Genomic DNA, 13,236 nt, shown 5'->3' with positions numbered 1-13,236 from the left:
CATACACCTCTGGGGACTGGTTCTTACTAAAGACACTGCACAGGGCTTACTGGCCAATGAGGAAGACAGTGAGTAGTAAAATATTTAATTACAAACTGATATGGTAGTGTAATTCATACAGAGACCTGGAGGGCCCTGCCCTGCAACTGGGGAGGTGGTTGGGGAAAGTTTCTATATCAGCATCTATTTTTCTGTGTAACAGCCATCCCCAAACTTAGTGGCTTAAAACAGCAATGTTTATTTTTGTCTACAAAGCTGCAATTTGGGCAGAATCTGGCCTGGACAGCAAGACTGCGCCCCACATGGCATCAGCCAAGGGCAGCTTGACTGGGATGGTTGGGTCTCCTTTCTTAAGGATACAATTTACCATAAAACTCGCCCTTTTCAACTCTACAACTCAGTGGTTTTTAGTAGGTCCACAAGGTTGTGCAGCCATCATCAGGATCTGATTCCAGGACATTCTTATTTCCCTAAAAAGAAATCTTGTACCCATTAAAAGTCACTCCCCATACTTCCCTCTCTCCAGCCTCTGGCAATCCCTACTCTACTTTCTGTCCCTATGGGTGTTAACATTCTGGGGATTTCATATAAATAGAAACATACAATATGTGGTCTCTTGTGTCTGTCAAGTTTCTGGAGGATCCACTTTTTTTTTTAATTTTTTTTTTAACGTTTATTTATTTTTGAGACAGAGAGAGACAGAGCATGAACGGGGGAGGGTCAGAGAGAGGGAGACACAGAATCCGAAACAGGCTCCAGGCTCTGAGCTGTCAGCACAGAGCCCGACGCGGGGCTCAAACTCACAAACCGCGAGATCATGACCTGAGCCAAAGTCGGCCGCTTAACCAACTGAGCCACCCAGGCGCCCCTGGAGGATCCACTTTTAAAACGGCTCATCACATGGCTGGCTGGAAAGTCAGTGCCCGCTATCAACTGGCTCTCACCCTGGGATAAGGACCAGGAATCCCAGTTCCCCACCACGGGGACCTTTCCCTGGCTACTCGGGCTTCTGTATGGCCTGGCACCTGGGTTCCAACACTGGGCGTCCCCAGACAACCGGGCAAAAGCTTTCCACCTCTTATGAGAGTCACATAATGTCACTCCTTCCAAAGTCACATAATGGCACTTCGATGGTCGTCTCAAGCTCACCCGGATTCAGGGCAAGGGAACACAGACCACCCGTCTCAATGGGCGGTGTCAGAGTCATCTTACAAGATCAGCGTGTGCTATGGGAGTTACAGTTGTATATACAAAACTGTCACAGCTTCCCTGGGGAAGTGCTGTTCGAGCTGAGAGCTAACGGATAAGTAGGTGTTAGCTAGGTACCATGGTGGACGAGCATTCCAGGAATATGGAACAGCATGTGGCAAGGCCCTGAGATGAAACAGTGAGGACATGGGAGGAAGTGAAAGTGGGCTCAAGTGACAGGGTCAGAGAGACAGTGAATTTGAAAGGGCAGATTGCACAGGGCTTTGTCTGTCATGTGCTTTAGCCATCTGTTGTGTCTGCTCAGGTTCCAGTGTCCGTTCTTCCAGAATGGTCAGCACCCTAGAGATCCACTGGGGAGCTATTAACTTCCCTCTCAAACCCCCCTTGCACTGGGGCTGTGGACAGTGGACAGAAGACCCAGTTTTAGCCACTGAGGACATTCCTCACGAGCCCAGCAGCCTCAGCAATTGGTTCAGGAATGGACGTGTGACCCAAGCAGGGCCAATGAGATTCAAACCCAAGACATCAGCGGGAGCTATTGGACAAGGGATATAGTCTTTCTTTGGGAGTTATTAGGAGAAATATAGCTGAAAGTTATGGGTGTTGTCTTGTCTGTGAGTGCGGAGAACCTGACTGACAATGTCACCAACAAAGAGAAAGCCAGAACCAAGTGATGGAGACTGTTGAGCTCCTGGACCGTGACTGAGGCCAAATTTACTGCTGGACATTTTAGATACATGAGTCAATAAATTTTGGTTTAAGCTGATTGATTAGACTTAAACATTTTTTTTTATGTTTATTTTTGAGAGAGAGAAAGAGACAGAGCGTGAGCAGGAAAGGGGCAGAGAGAGAGGCAGACACAGAATCCCACGCAGGATCCAGGCTCTGGACTCGGCACAGAGTCTGTCGTGGGGCTTGAACCCACAAACCGTGGGACCATGACCTGAGCAGAAGTCGGACGCTCAACCGAGGGAGCCACCCAGGCGCCCCTGATTAGACTTTTTATGCAGATGAAATCTCTTCATTGGTAAGAAAAATTCATATGAAACATAACTAGAAGTACAGATGCTTGGCAGGTTTAAAAGCTAATTCACGCCTTTGTCCCTGGCCCCCTTTCTTTATATTCTCACGGATTTCTCCAAGGCTGCTGTGGGTATATGTGGTGGCGTTAAGAGGATTCTGGAGGGACCCCTCTGGGCAAACAACTTTTTAAAAAACAACCCCTTCCTTGGACTCAACCACATACCGGGAAGAACACAGGCTGAAAACTTCAGCCCCCAACTACCTACCCGGTGGGGAGCATTTATTCAGGGCACAGTGCAAAATTGCGTGTCAGTGGCGTTCTCATAGAGGGACACCATTTTCTAAAGGGTTGGTGAGGTGACCCAAGCCGTTTCAAAGATCACATTCAAACACCACGATGGTCAGAGGAGAAAAGAACAACCTGTAGAATCTCCCCCAGAGATCCAAGGACTTCCCCACAAACACTTAGCAAAACTCTCCTCATGTCGGGTCTCCTTTCTATTCATTTCTTAACTTATTGAGGTGAAATTCACATAACGTAAAAATCACCATTTTAAAAGATACAATTCAGTGCCTTTTAACACATTCACCATGTTGCACGACCATCACCACTATCTACGCCAGAGCATTTTCATCACTCCAAGGCGAAACTCTATCCCCATTGAGCAGACTCCCTGCACTCCCTGGGACTGTTATGACCAAAGAGGCTGGGAACATTCAGGTTCAGGTTAATGTGTGAACACGTGTTTCCCATTCGGAGATGTATACCCAGGCGTGGGAGCGCCAGATCACCTGGCGAGTCTCTGTGTACATTTTTGAGGAACCGCCAGGCTGTTTTCCACAGGGACTGCAGTATTTCACGTTCCTAGCCATGTCTAAGGGCTCCAATTTCTCCACATCCAAAGGATTGTTCTTTCTTTTTGTTTGTTTGTTTTACTACAGTCATCCTAGTGTGGGTGAAGTGTCTTGCTGTGGTTTTATTGGCATTTTCCTGGTAGCTAATGATATTGAGCCTCTCAACATGTGTTTGTTGGCCATTCGAGTATCTTCTTTGGAGAAATGTCTTTTCAAACATCTGGCCCCTATTTTTTAAAGCTCATTTATTTATTTTGAGAGAGAGAGAGAGACAGAGGAGGTGGAGGGGCAGAGAGAGAATCCTGAGCAGGCTCTACACTGTCAGCATGGAACCTTGGAACCTCATGCAAGGCTCGAACCCACAAACCATGAGATCATGACCTGAGCTGAAACCGAGGGTCAGATGCCTAACCAACTGAGCCACCCAGGTGCCCCAACCCTTGGTCCATTTTTAAACAGAGTTAGTTGTTTTCTTCTTCTTGAGTTGTAATCATTGTCTTTTGGGGTTTTGTTTTGTTTTGTTTTGTTTTTTGTTTTTGAATATTTTGGGTATCAGAGCCATAGCAAATGTATGATTTGCAAATATTTTCTCCTATTCTGTGGGTTGTCTTTTGACTCTCCTGACAGTGTGCTCTCATGCGCAAACGTTTTCAGTTTTGATAAATAGGAAATTATTGATTATTGTTGCTATTAATCTATTTTTGTTGCTGCTTGGGCTTCTGTACCACGGATAAGAAACCATGGCCAATCCCAGATCATGAAGACTTGCCTCTAGGTTTTTGTCTAAGTATTTTATAGTTTTAACTCTTATATTTAGGTTGTTGATCCATTTTGAGTTAGTTTTGGTAAATTATGTTTGTTCAAGATCCAGCTTCTGTCTTTTGCGTGTGTGCAAACAAGGTGAGTTCAAGGTACAGCTTCCGTCTTTTGCGTGTGGATGTCCAGTTGTTCCGTGATCATTTTGTGGAACAGATTGTTCTTTCCCCCAATGAATGGTCTTGGTGCTCTTGTCAAGATCCATGAACCGTGGACGTACAGGCTTATTTCCAGAATCTCAACTCTATTCCATTCATCTACATGTGTATCCTTATGCTGCTATCAAACTGTTTGGGTATTGTGGCTTCGTAGTAAAGTTTTTTATTTTTTTATTTTTTTTAATGTTTGTTTATTTTTGATAGAGAGACAGAGAGTGAGTGGGGTCAGGGCAGAGAGAGAGGGAGACACAGAATCCGAAGCAGGCTCCAGGCTCTGAGCTGTCAGCACAGAGCCCTACACGGGGCCCGAACTCATGAACCATGAGATCGTGACCTGAGCTGAAGTCGGACGCTTAACTGACTGAGCCACCCTGGTGCCCCTTCGTAGTGAGGTTTAAACCATGAAGTTGAGTTTTCCAACTTTGGTCTTTCCCAAGATTCTCTTGGCATTTCAGGGTCCCTTAAAATACCATACAGGGGCGCCTGGGTGGCGCAGTCGGTTAAGCGTCCGACTTCAGCCAGGTCACGATCTCGCGGTCCGTGAGTTCGAGCCCCACGTCAGGCTCTGGGCTGATGGCTCGGAGCCTGTTTCCGATTCTGTGTCTCCCTCTCTCTCTGCCCCTCCCCCGTTCATGCTCTGTCTCTCTCTGTCCCAAAAATAAATAAAAATGTTGAAAAAAAATTAAAAAAAATACCATACAAATTTTAGATTTGGCTTTTTCATGTCTGCTAAAAAGGACAGTGGGATTTTTATAGGGAGTGCATGAAATCAGTAGATTGCTTTTGTATACTGTTGCCATTTTAATACTATTAAGTCTTCTGGTCCATAAACACACAAAAGACCTATTTATTTAGGTCTTCTTGAATTTCTTTCAGCAACGTTTTGTAGTTTAGGAGGCCAAGTATCAGACAACTCGGGATGGCCTCTATACCTGAGAGCCCACTGAAACTATTCAAACTAGCCAATCCAAAACCTGTTTACTCTGTCTCTCCCATTTCTTCCCTCTGAAACTCCAACAAAGGGTCTTTCTTGCCCATGGGTACCCCTTATCCTGACTGACCCAGGCCTTCTCTGCGTGCTCCCTACCCCATGATATGGCATGCCCCTCTCTTGGCATCTGTGGGTCTAATAAACTATCTTTTCTTTTTTTACTAAAAATGTTTTTTAAATGTTTACTTTTGAAGGACGGACAGACAGAGTGCAGGGTGGGGGCGCAGAGACAGAGGGAGACACAGAATCCGAAGCAGGCTCCAGGCTCTGAGCTGTCAGCACAGAGTCCAATGCGGGGCTTGAACCCACAAGTTGTAAGATCATGACCCAAGCCAAAGTCGGATGCTCAATGGACTGAGCCACCCAGGCGCCCCAATAAACTTTTCTTCAATGGCAGTCCTCTCAGGATCTGTTGGCCTCATCATACCCGAATAATAATAAAGCCTGCACTATAAAATATTCAAGGGCAATGTTGACCAGAATTAGCAAAAGTAGACATTCTTGTCTTGTTCCCAATCTTAGGGGGAAAGCTTTAAGTCTCCCACCACTGCATATGAGAAGGGTTTTTCTTATATGCCCCTTATGATGTTAACGTAGTTCCCTTCCAGTTGTGGAGTATTCTGATCATGAAAGGGTGTTGGATTTTATCAAATGCTTTTTTTTCTGCCTCGCCTGAGATGTTCATGTGGTTTTTCTCCCCCTCCATTCTATTGATGTGATGTTTTTGAGTGGGATGTTGCTAATTACTTTGGAGTGTTGTTCAAGTTGTCTCTCTCCTTGTTCGTTTACTTATTTATTTATTAAAAACTTTTTTTAGGGGCGCCTGGGTGGCGCAGTCGGTTAAGCGTCCGACTTCAGCCAGGTCACGATCTCGCAGTCCGTGAGTTCGAGCCCCGTGTCAGGCTCTGGGCTAATGGCTCGGAGCCTGGAGCCTGTTTCCGATTCTGTGTCTCCCTCTCTCTCTGCCCCTCCCCCGTTCATGCTCTGTCTCTCTCTGTCCCAAAAATAAATAAAAAACGTTGAAAAAAAATTTTTTTAACTTTTTTTAAATGTTTATTTTTCTTTTTGAGAGAGATACAGAGTACAAGCAGTGGAGGGGCAGAGAGAGAAGGAGGCACAGAATCCAAAGCAGGCTCCAGGCTCTGAGCTGTCAGCACAGAGCCCAACATGGGCCTTGAACCCATGCACCACAAGATCACGACCTGAGTTGAAGTCAGATGCTCAACTGACTGAGCCATCCAGGCACCAGCACCCCTCTCCTTGTTTATTTTTTTATCTAGCAGTTCTATCCATTACTGAAAGTAGGGTGTTGTAGTTTCCAACTGTTATTGTTGAACCATTTCTCCTTCAAGTCTGGCAGTTGTTATTTCATATATTTCAGAGTACATATAGATTAATCTTTGTGACATATTCTTAATGGATTTACCCTTTTATCATTACATAATGTCCTTTGTCTCTTGTAACAGTTTCTTATTAAAGTCTATTTTTCTTTCTCTCTCTCTTTTTTTTTTTTTAAGATTTTACTTTTAAGTAACCTCTACACCTAATGTGGGGCTCAAACTTACAACCCCGGGATCATGCTTCACTGACTGAGCCAGCCAGGTGCCCTTAAAGTCTACTTTTCTGCTACCAGTATAACCATTGTTTACAATGGATTATCTTTTTCTATCCTTTGTCTTTCAGTCTGTTTATGTCTTTGGGTCTCTTTTGAGGGTAATGTTGGTTCCTATGATTTTACTACTCTGTCAGCTTGCTCCTTAACTGCAGAGTTTAATCCACTTGCATTGAACGCGATTACTGATAAGACTTACTTCGGTTTTGCTATTTGTTTTCTCTGTGTCATTATCCTTTTTGTTCCTCAGTTCCCCCATGACTGCCTACTTTTTTATTAGATAGAGGTTGTCTAGTATACCATTTTGATTCCTATATCTCTTGTACTATATATTTTTCAGTTATGTTCTTAGAGGTTGCCCTGGAAACTACAATTAACATCTTAATTTAAAACAAGCTGGTTAGAATGAGTACCAACTTAGCTTCAATAATGTATGAAAATCTTACTCCTACCCAAGCCTCAGTTTCCTCACCTGAACAGGGAGGGTCAAATCAGAAGAGAAGGTACATCTAACACTCAGGGGAGTGCTTGGTGACCGATCAGTGGCAGCTGATTATTGTGGTTATTATTATTGGTGGTGCCACCAATGGGCAAATTATCAATCTATCTTTGCCTCTGCTTCCTGACCTAGAGAGCTGGGATATTGATATACAAAACTTGCCTACAGGATTGTTATGAGGATCAGAGAGAGTAGGAAGTGTTTTGAATGCTGCCGGGCATATGTAAGTACACAACAAACGTTAGTTATTACTATTATTTATTCTTTGTCACTATGTTTTACACACAAGGAACTACTTAGAACAGCTTGAATATGCTCCATTGTTTACAGCTCCCATGCGATTTTCTTTGCTGTGCCTTCTGCCTAGGACGCCACCCTCCCCCCCCCTTTTCCCTAGGCCAAAACCCCAATTGTGTCTTCTCTGACCCCAACATCACTGTCGCCAGTGTCGGTGAAACGTTCCCTCATCCCCTCATTGGGATTTTATTGATCCGTCTTGCGATACTTATTTCTGGCTTTGTGCAAAAATCTATTTGTCTCCTGTCCTCCCGAAGGAGCCCCTCTCTCTACCTCAGGTAACATGTAAACCAGAGCAGACCCCCATTAGACACCTGTTACCCTAAAGAGGCCAGAGCCATTGTTAGAAGGAACCAGATAAGGCCTGCTTGGAGTCAGGGAAAGCAAGCAACTGATCCGTTTGGTGACTCCCATCTGTCTGTTGCCAAGACACAGAATAAATGCACTGATAGGGACAAATTCTTGTGGTTTAAGGAGTTGCTGATTAGTAACCTCCTGTCTAGGGGAGAGACTTTACCACACCAGTGGCTTCATCATTGCTTACTGGGGAAGCCCTGTGGGGCTTTATCAAGGACAAAGCTGAGGAACCTCCCCACACAGTTAAACTGACGGAAACACAATGGTCCCATTGCTACAAAGGAAGGCAAACAAACAGCCGGCTCAGGCAGGGACCTTTCCCTCAGTTGAGATGTTTGAATTCCTTTCTGGGAAGTGGATAAGACAGCCACCAGAGCTCAAGGCCTCCCACTCTTCATTTGCAAACTGAAATGCTTTGGGGCATCTTCCTTAGACAAGAGTGTTATGAACTCTTGTTAATTTTGGGACTAAAATGAACAAGAGTCCTTGCAAGGCCTGCTGGTTGCCAGACCCACCAAAGGTGTTATCCCCGCAAATTCCCCCTTCCCATGAAGGAAGGAGGCACCCAGCTGACTCAGTGGAACATCGGCTCTTGATCTCTGGGTTGTGAGTTCAAGCCCCACGTTGGGTGTGGAGCCTACTTAAAAAAAAAAATTTTTTTTTAACTTAAAAAAAAATTCTAAAAAGAATGACCGGAAGGGGCAGGTTCCCCCTGAGGTTTCAAGTCCTTACCTTCCCAGTGAAACCTACCCCAGCCACCCTCCTGGAAATTGCATCCTGCCTCCACCCGCACCCCACATTCCCAAGTTCACAAAGCAGCCCTCACCACCCTCTAACGTGCTATATGATTTAAGTTATTACATATGTTTGTTAATTGTCTGATGCTCCCCCACACTCCCCCAGGGACACATCCTCAAAGGTGGGGATATCACTCACAATATATCAATCCTATATCATCATCCACTTAACCAGTCCCCCGATGGGCACTTAAGTTGTTGCCAAACTTTTGCAATTATAAACATACTGTGGCGAACACCCCTGGGCACATGTCTGTGCATATCTGCGTGTTTATACTGTGAAGAGATTCTTCCGTACAGAATTGCTAAGTCAAAGTACCAAGAGTCTAAATATTGACAGATACTGTGAACAGCTCTTCCAAAGAGACCATCCATCTAGGCTCCCACCCATGGTGTATGAGAAGGCTCAGTAAGGATTGGGCAAACTGGGGCTACTGGTGGGGAGGGTCCCACCTCCTTATACTGATGAACTGGTCAAGTTTACAGCTGTAGACTCTTCAGGTCCAAGGGACATAAAAGTTCACCTTGCTCTCATCCAAATCTCCTCCCAAGGCAACAAGCCTCTCCAACAGAGCCTTATTTTGAATTCTCCTCTTGTCAACGGCTGGGGTCAGACTCCGCATCTACGGTCCTCAGGAGAAATCGCCACTGCCAGAGGTCTTGTTAGTTCCAGTAAGTTCATTGTATCACTGGATCAAAATCTACTTCTCTGAAACCCCACCGCACCTACCCTAGCTCCGTTCTTGGGAACAATTCAAACAAGGCTAGTCCTTTTCCACGTGGCAGCCCTTAAGATATTTGGAGCCTGTGTAAAATCTCTTCTAACTCTTCTCCTCCTGGAGTAAACCTCCCTGACTCCAGCCAGACTCATCCCCTCAGTATGAACATGCTTGATCCAGACGTCCTTGAGCTTGGTGGCCAAGAATGAGCTTGAGGGGCCTCCAGGCCTGGGTTTAAGTCCCTGTTCCCACACTTCCCAGCTGTCTGACTTTGGCCAAGGGAGCTTCCTCCCTTGGAATATTTTTATAACAATAGTACCCACCTGGTAGGGTTACCAGTTGGGCTGCTTTCCTTCATAAAAAGCAATCTAACACGATATTTTATGATTGTGTTGGCATAAAGACAAATACAATAAAGGCAGGGCCCTATTTATCATTTTCTTTTGATTCTAAATAGTTAAACTATTTTCCACAGGGCCCTAAAAGTAAGTATCATGGCTTAGGCACTCTGCCTTCTGTCACTGGATGAGTACATGGGCTCTGGTTCCTGGGAGAAGAAGAGAAAACAGGTATAGTATATAAAATGCTTAGCATAGCACAACTTAATAAATGATGATCAAAAATTCTATTTGAAAATATATGCATATGGTAAAAAAAAAATTCACACAGTTCAAAAGAGTGAAAAGCAAGACTCCCTCCTATACCCAACGAGTACCTAAGAAAAAGATCCAGGGGCACCTGGGTGGCTTAGTCGGATAAGCATCCAACTCTTGGTTTCAGCCCAGGTCATGATCTCATAGTTCATGAGTTCTAGCCCCACATCATGAGGCCTTCTTGGGATTCTCTCTCTCCTCCACTCTCTGCCCATCCCCTGCTTACTCTCTCTGTCTCTCTCTCTCTCAAAATAAATAAATAAACTTTAAAAAGTTTAGTCTCACAGAAGAGGTACTAAACCTCTTTGAAATATTGTAGAAAAAAATTTTTGAGAGACATTAAAGAAGACCGAAATCAATGAAGAGTTATATACCATGTTAATTGATTAGGAGATTCAAGATTTAAAGGTGTTAATTCTCCCTGATAATGATTATGGATCAAATGCAACCCCGATCAAAAGTTCAGCTTTTTTTTTTTTTTCTCCAGAACTTGACAATCTGATTCCAAAACTTACACAGGAATGGAAAGAGGCAAAAATCGCGAGACACTCTTGGTTGGGGGGAAACCAAAGTGAAAGATTTGCTTTATTGGATATCAAGACTTACCATAAGACTTAAATAAAACACAGAGATCACTAGCAATAAGGAAATAGGTTAATAAATTCAACTGAACTGAATTTAGAAACTCTTGCTCGAAAGAAACTTCTTCAAAAACAGGTTAGGAAAAAACCCACAGGGGAGTCGAAGATATTTGCCATATACATAAATGACAAATAACTTGTCCCCAGACCAGAGAACTCCTTCAGACCTCTGAGAAAAAGACAATTGGTAGAAAAATGGCAAAAGACTTTAACATGCCCTTGGCAATAGTAAGAAATCCATACGGCCAATAACCTAGAAATGAGTCCTTGTAATCAAGGCTTACAAATGCAAATTTAGACCACAATGAGATACCACTATACAGTCTACATATATTATGCACTTTTTCCACATGCATGTTATATTCTACCCTGAGCGTGTGTTTGAAACATGTCTACGTGCACAAAGCGAAAAAAATGCAAACAGACAAATATACAAACAGTAGGTCTTTCTATCCCCCTGACCTCCAAACCCCTCCCTCCAAATATCCTGTGGCTACCAGGGGCTCGTAAGGCTCTTCAGAGATGTCCTACGTTCGCAGTAGTGTTAATGAATACGTACGTGGCCACCTTTCCCTGGATAATCAGTACCAACCTTACATCAATTAGGGTTTGACTGGGGAAGCAGAATCGGTGTGAGTCCTTACTACTCATAACAAGGGGTCTGTTTTGAGAATTAAATCTTACACGATCGTGGGAGCTGGTGGAGAATTCAGTAGACAGTTGCTGTGTCTTTATTGGATGGTGGACCTCAAGTTGCTGTGGTATCAGCAACGCCAGCAGTTGGGGGACAAAAGAGCTAGCTAGACATGATGTTGTTGAGGAGAAGGAAGAGAAACCGGAAACCGCGTCCATTTTTGATGCTGCCTTTTCTATTACAGCCATTCCAGAACATACAGTGTGGTATCTCGTTGTGGTTTGATGAAATATTCTGAGATAAGTTACAGAAGTCATGAGTTCACGTTCATGTGACTCCCAGTCACATCTACAAAACATGATCATGTCCCTCAGCTCTGAAAAGTTTTCCTTCATATTATTTCTTTGATAAATTTCTCTCCTTTGTTTTTCCAGTTTTATTTTTGAGAAATTGTGATTCTTTAGATGTTAGGCCTTCTGTTGTGAGCTTCTAATGTCCTCTTTTCTCTTCTCTCTGGAAGATGTCCTCAGTTTTTTCTTCCCCTTGTTTCACTGAATATTTTTCACTTTTTGATTTCTTCTTTCTCAGAGCCTTTTTTGTTGTTGTTGTTCCCTGAATGTTCCTTTTGAAAGATACCTTGTTCATGTTTTAGGTATGATATATCATCTGTTATCTCTCTACGATGTTTACAGTAGCTTTTCAGAACTTGATTACCCTCATTGTTTCTCCAAATCCCTTTTTGCTAATTGTTTTGGATTTGTCTTTCATAATAACAGCTTTTCTCAGATGTCTGGACTCTTTGGCTGCCTGTTCATGTTTTAGAGTGAGACACGAAAAGCTTCTGGAAAGGTCTGCAGTGAAGAGAGGTTTATAGACCAGTCGGTTCCATTGTGGGGAGATGTGAGGGATACAGGCTTATCATTGGAGAGCTTATCAAATGTCAGTATCTTTAGATCTTCCTCTCGGACCACTCAGTTTCCTGGAGAAGAATTCTGCAATTTCCTCCATGAAGGTTGTGGTAGTTATTGGTTTTATTTACCAAGTATTTTTTTTGTCTCCCTCCTTTCAATCACATCTGAACCCTTGAAGTTGGCCTGGACCGCATGAATAGTTCTAACCAATGGCCAAGTAATGTTTTACAAAGGTGCCAACATCAATCGTTGAGGGAAAGAACAGTCTTTTCAATGAATGGTCCTGGGACAACCAGATATGTGTGTGCAAAAGAGTGAATTTGGACCCCTACCTCACGCCATAAACAAAAATTAATTCAAAATGGATCAGTGATCTAAATATAAGAGCTGAAACTATAACACTCTTAGAAAACATTGAGGTGAATCCTCATGATCATGGATTTGCTGATGGACTCTTAGGACACCAAAAGCCCAGGCAACAACAAAAAAATAGAAAAATTGGACTTTCACAAATTAAAAACTTCTGTGCGTTAAAGGACATTATCTAGAAAATGAAAAGACAACCAACAAAATGGGAAAAAGTATTTGCAAATCATATGTCTGATAAAGACCTAGCATCCAGAATTTATGCAGAACACTTAACCCAATGACAAAAAAGCAGACAACCCAATGAAAACACGGGCAACAGACTTAGAATAGACACTCCAAAGAAGACATGCAAATGGTCAGCCAGTTCATAACAAAATGCTCCACATCATTAGTCATCAAGGAAATGCACATACACCCAGGAGGTTACCTACAATGAAAACAAACATCCAAAAGAAAATAACAAGTGTTGGTGAGGGTGGGACGAAATCGAAACCCTCATACATTGCTAGTGGGAATGTAAAATGGTTCAGCTGCTGTGGAAAACATTGATTCCTCAAGAACTTAAAACACAGAGTTACCCACGACCCAGCAATTCCACTCCTAGGTAGCCACCTAAAATTCTAAAAACAGGTACTCAAACAAATATGCATGGACACCCATGTTGATAGCAGCGCTGTTCTCAAGAGCTGAAAGAT

This window comes from Prionailurus bengalensis, chromosome E3, assembly GCF_016509475.1.
Source record: "Prionailurus bengalensis isolate Pbe53 chromosome E3, Fcat_Pben_1.1_paternal_pri, whole genome shotgun sequence".
In the NCBI taxonomy this organism is placed as follows: Eukaryota; Metazoa; Chordata; class Mammalia; order Carnivora; family Felidae; genus Prionailurus; species Prionailurus bengalensis.
The sequence above is the reverse complement of the archived record's forward strand: the minus strand, read 5'-3'. Positions refer to the sequence as shown.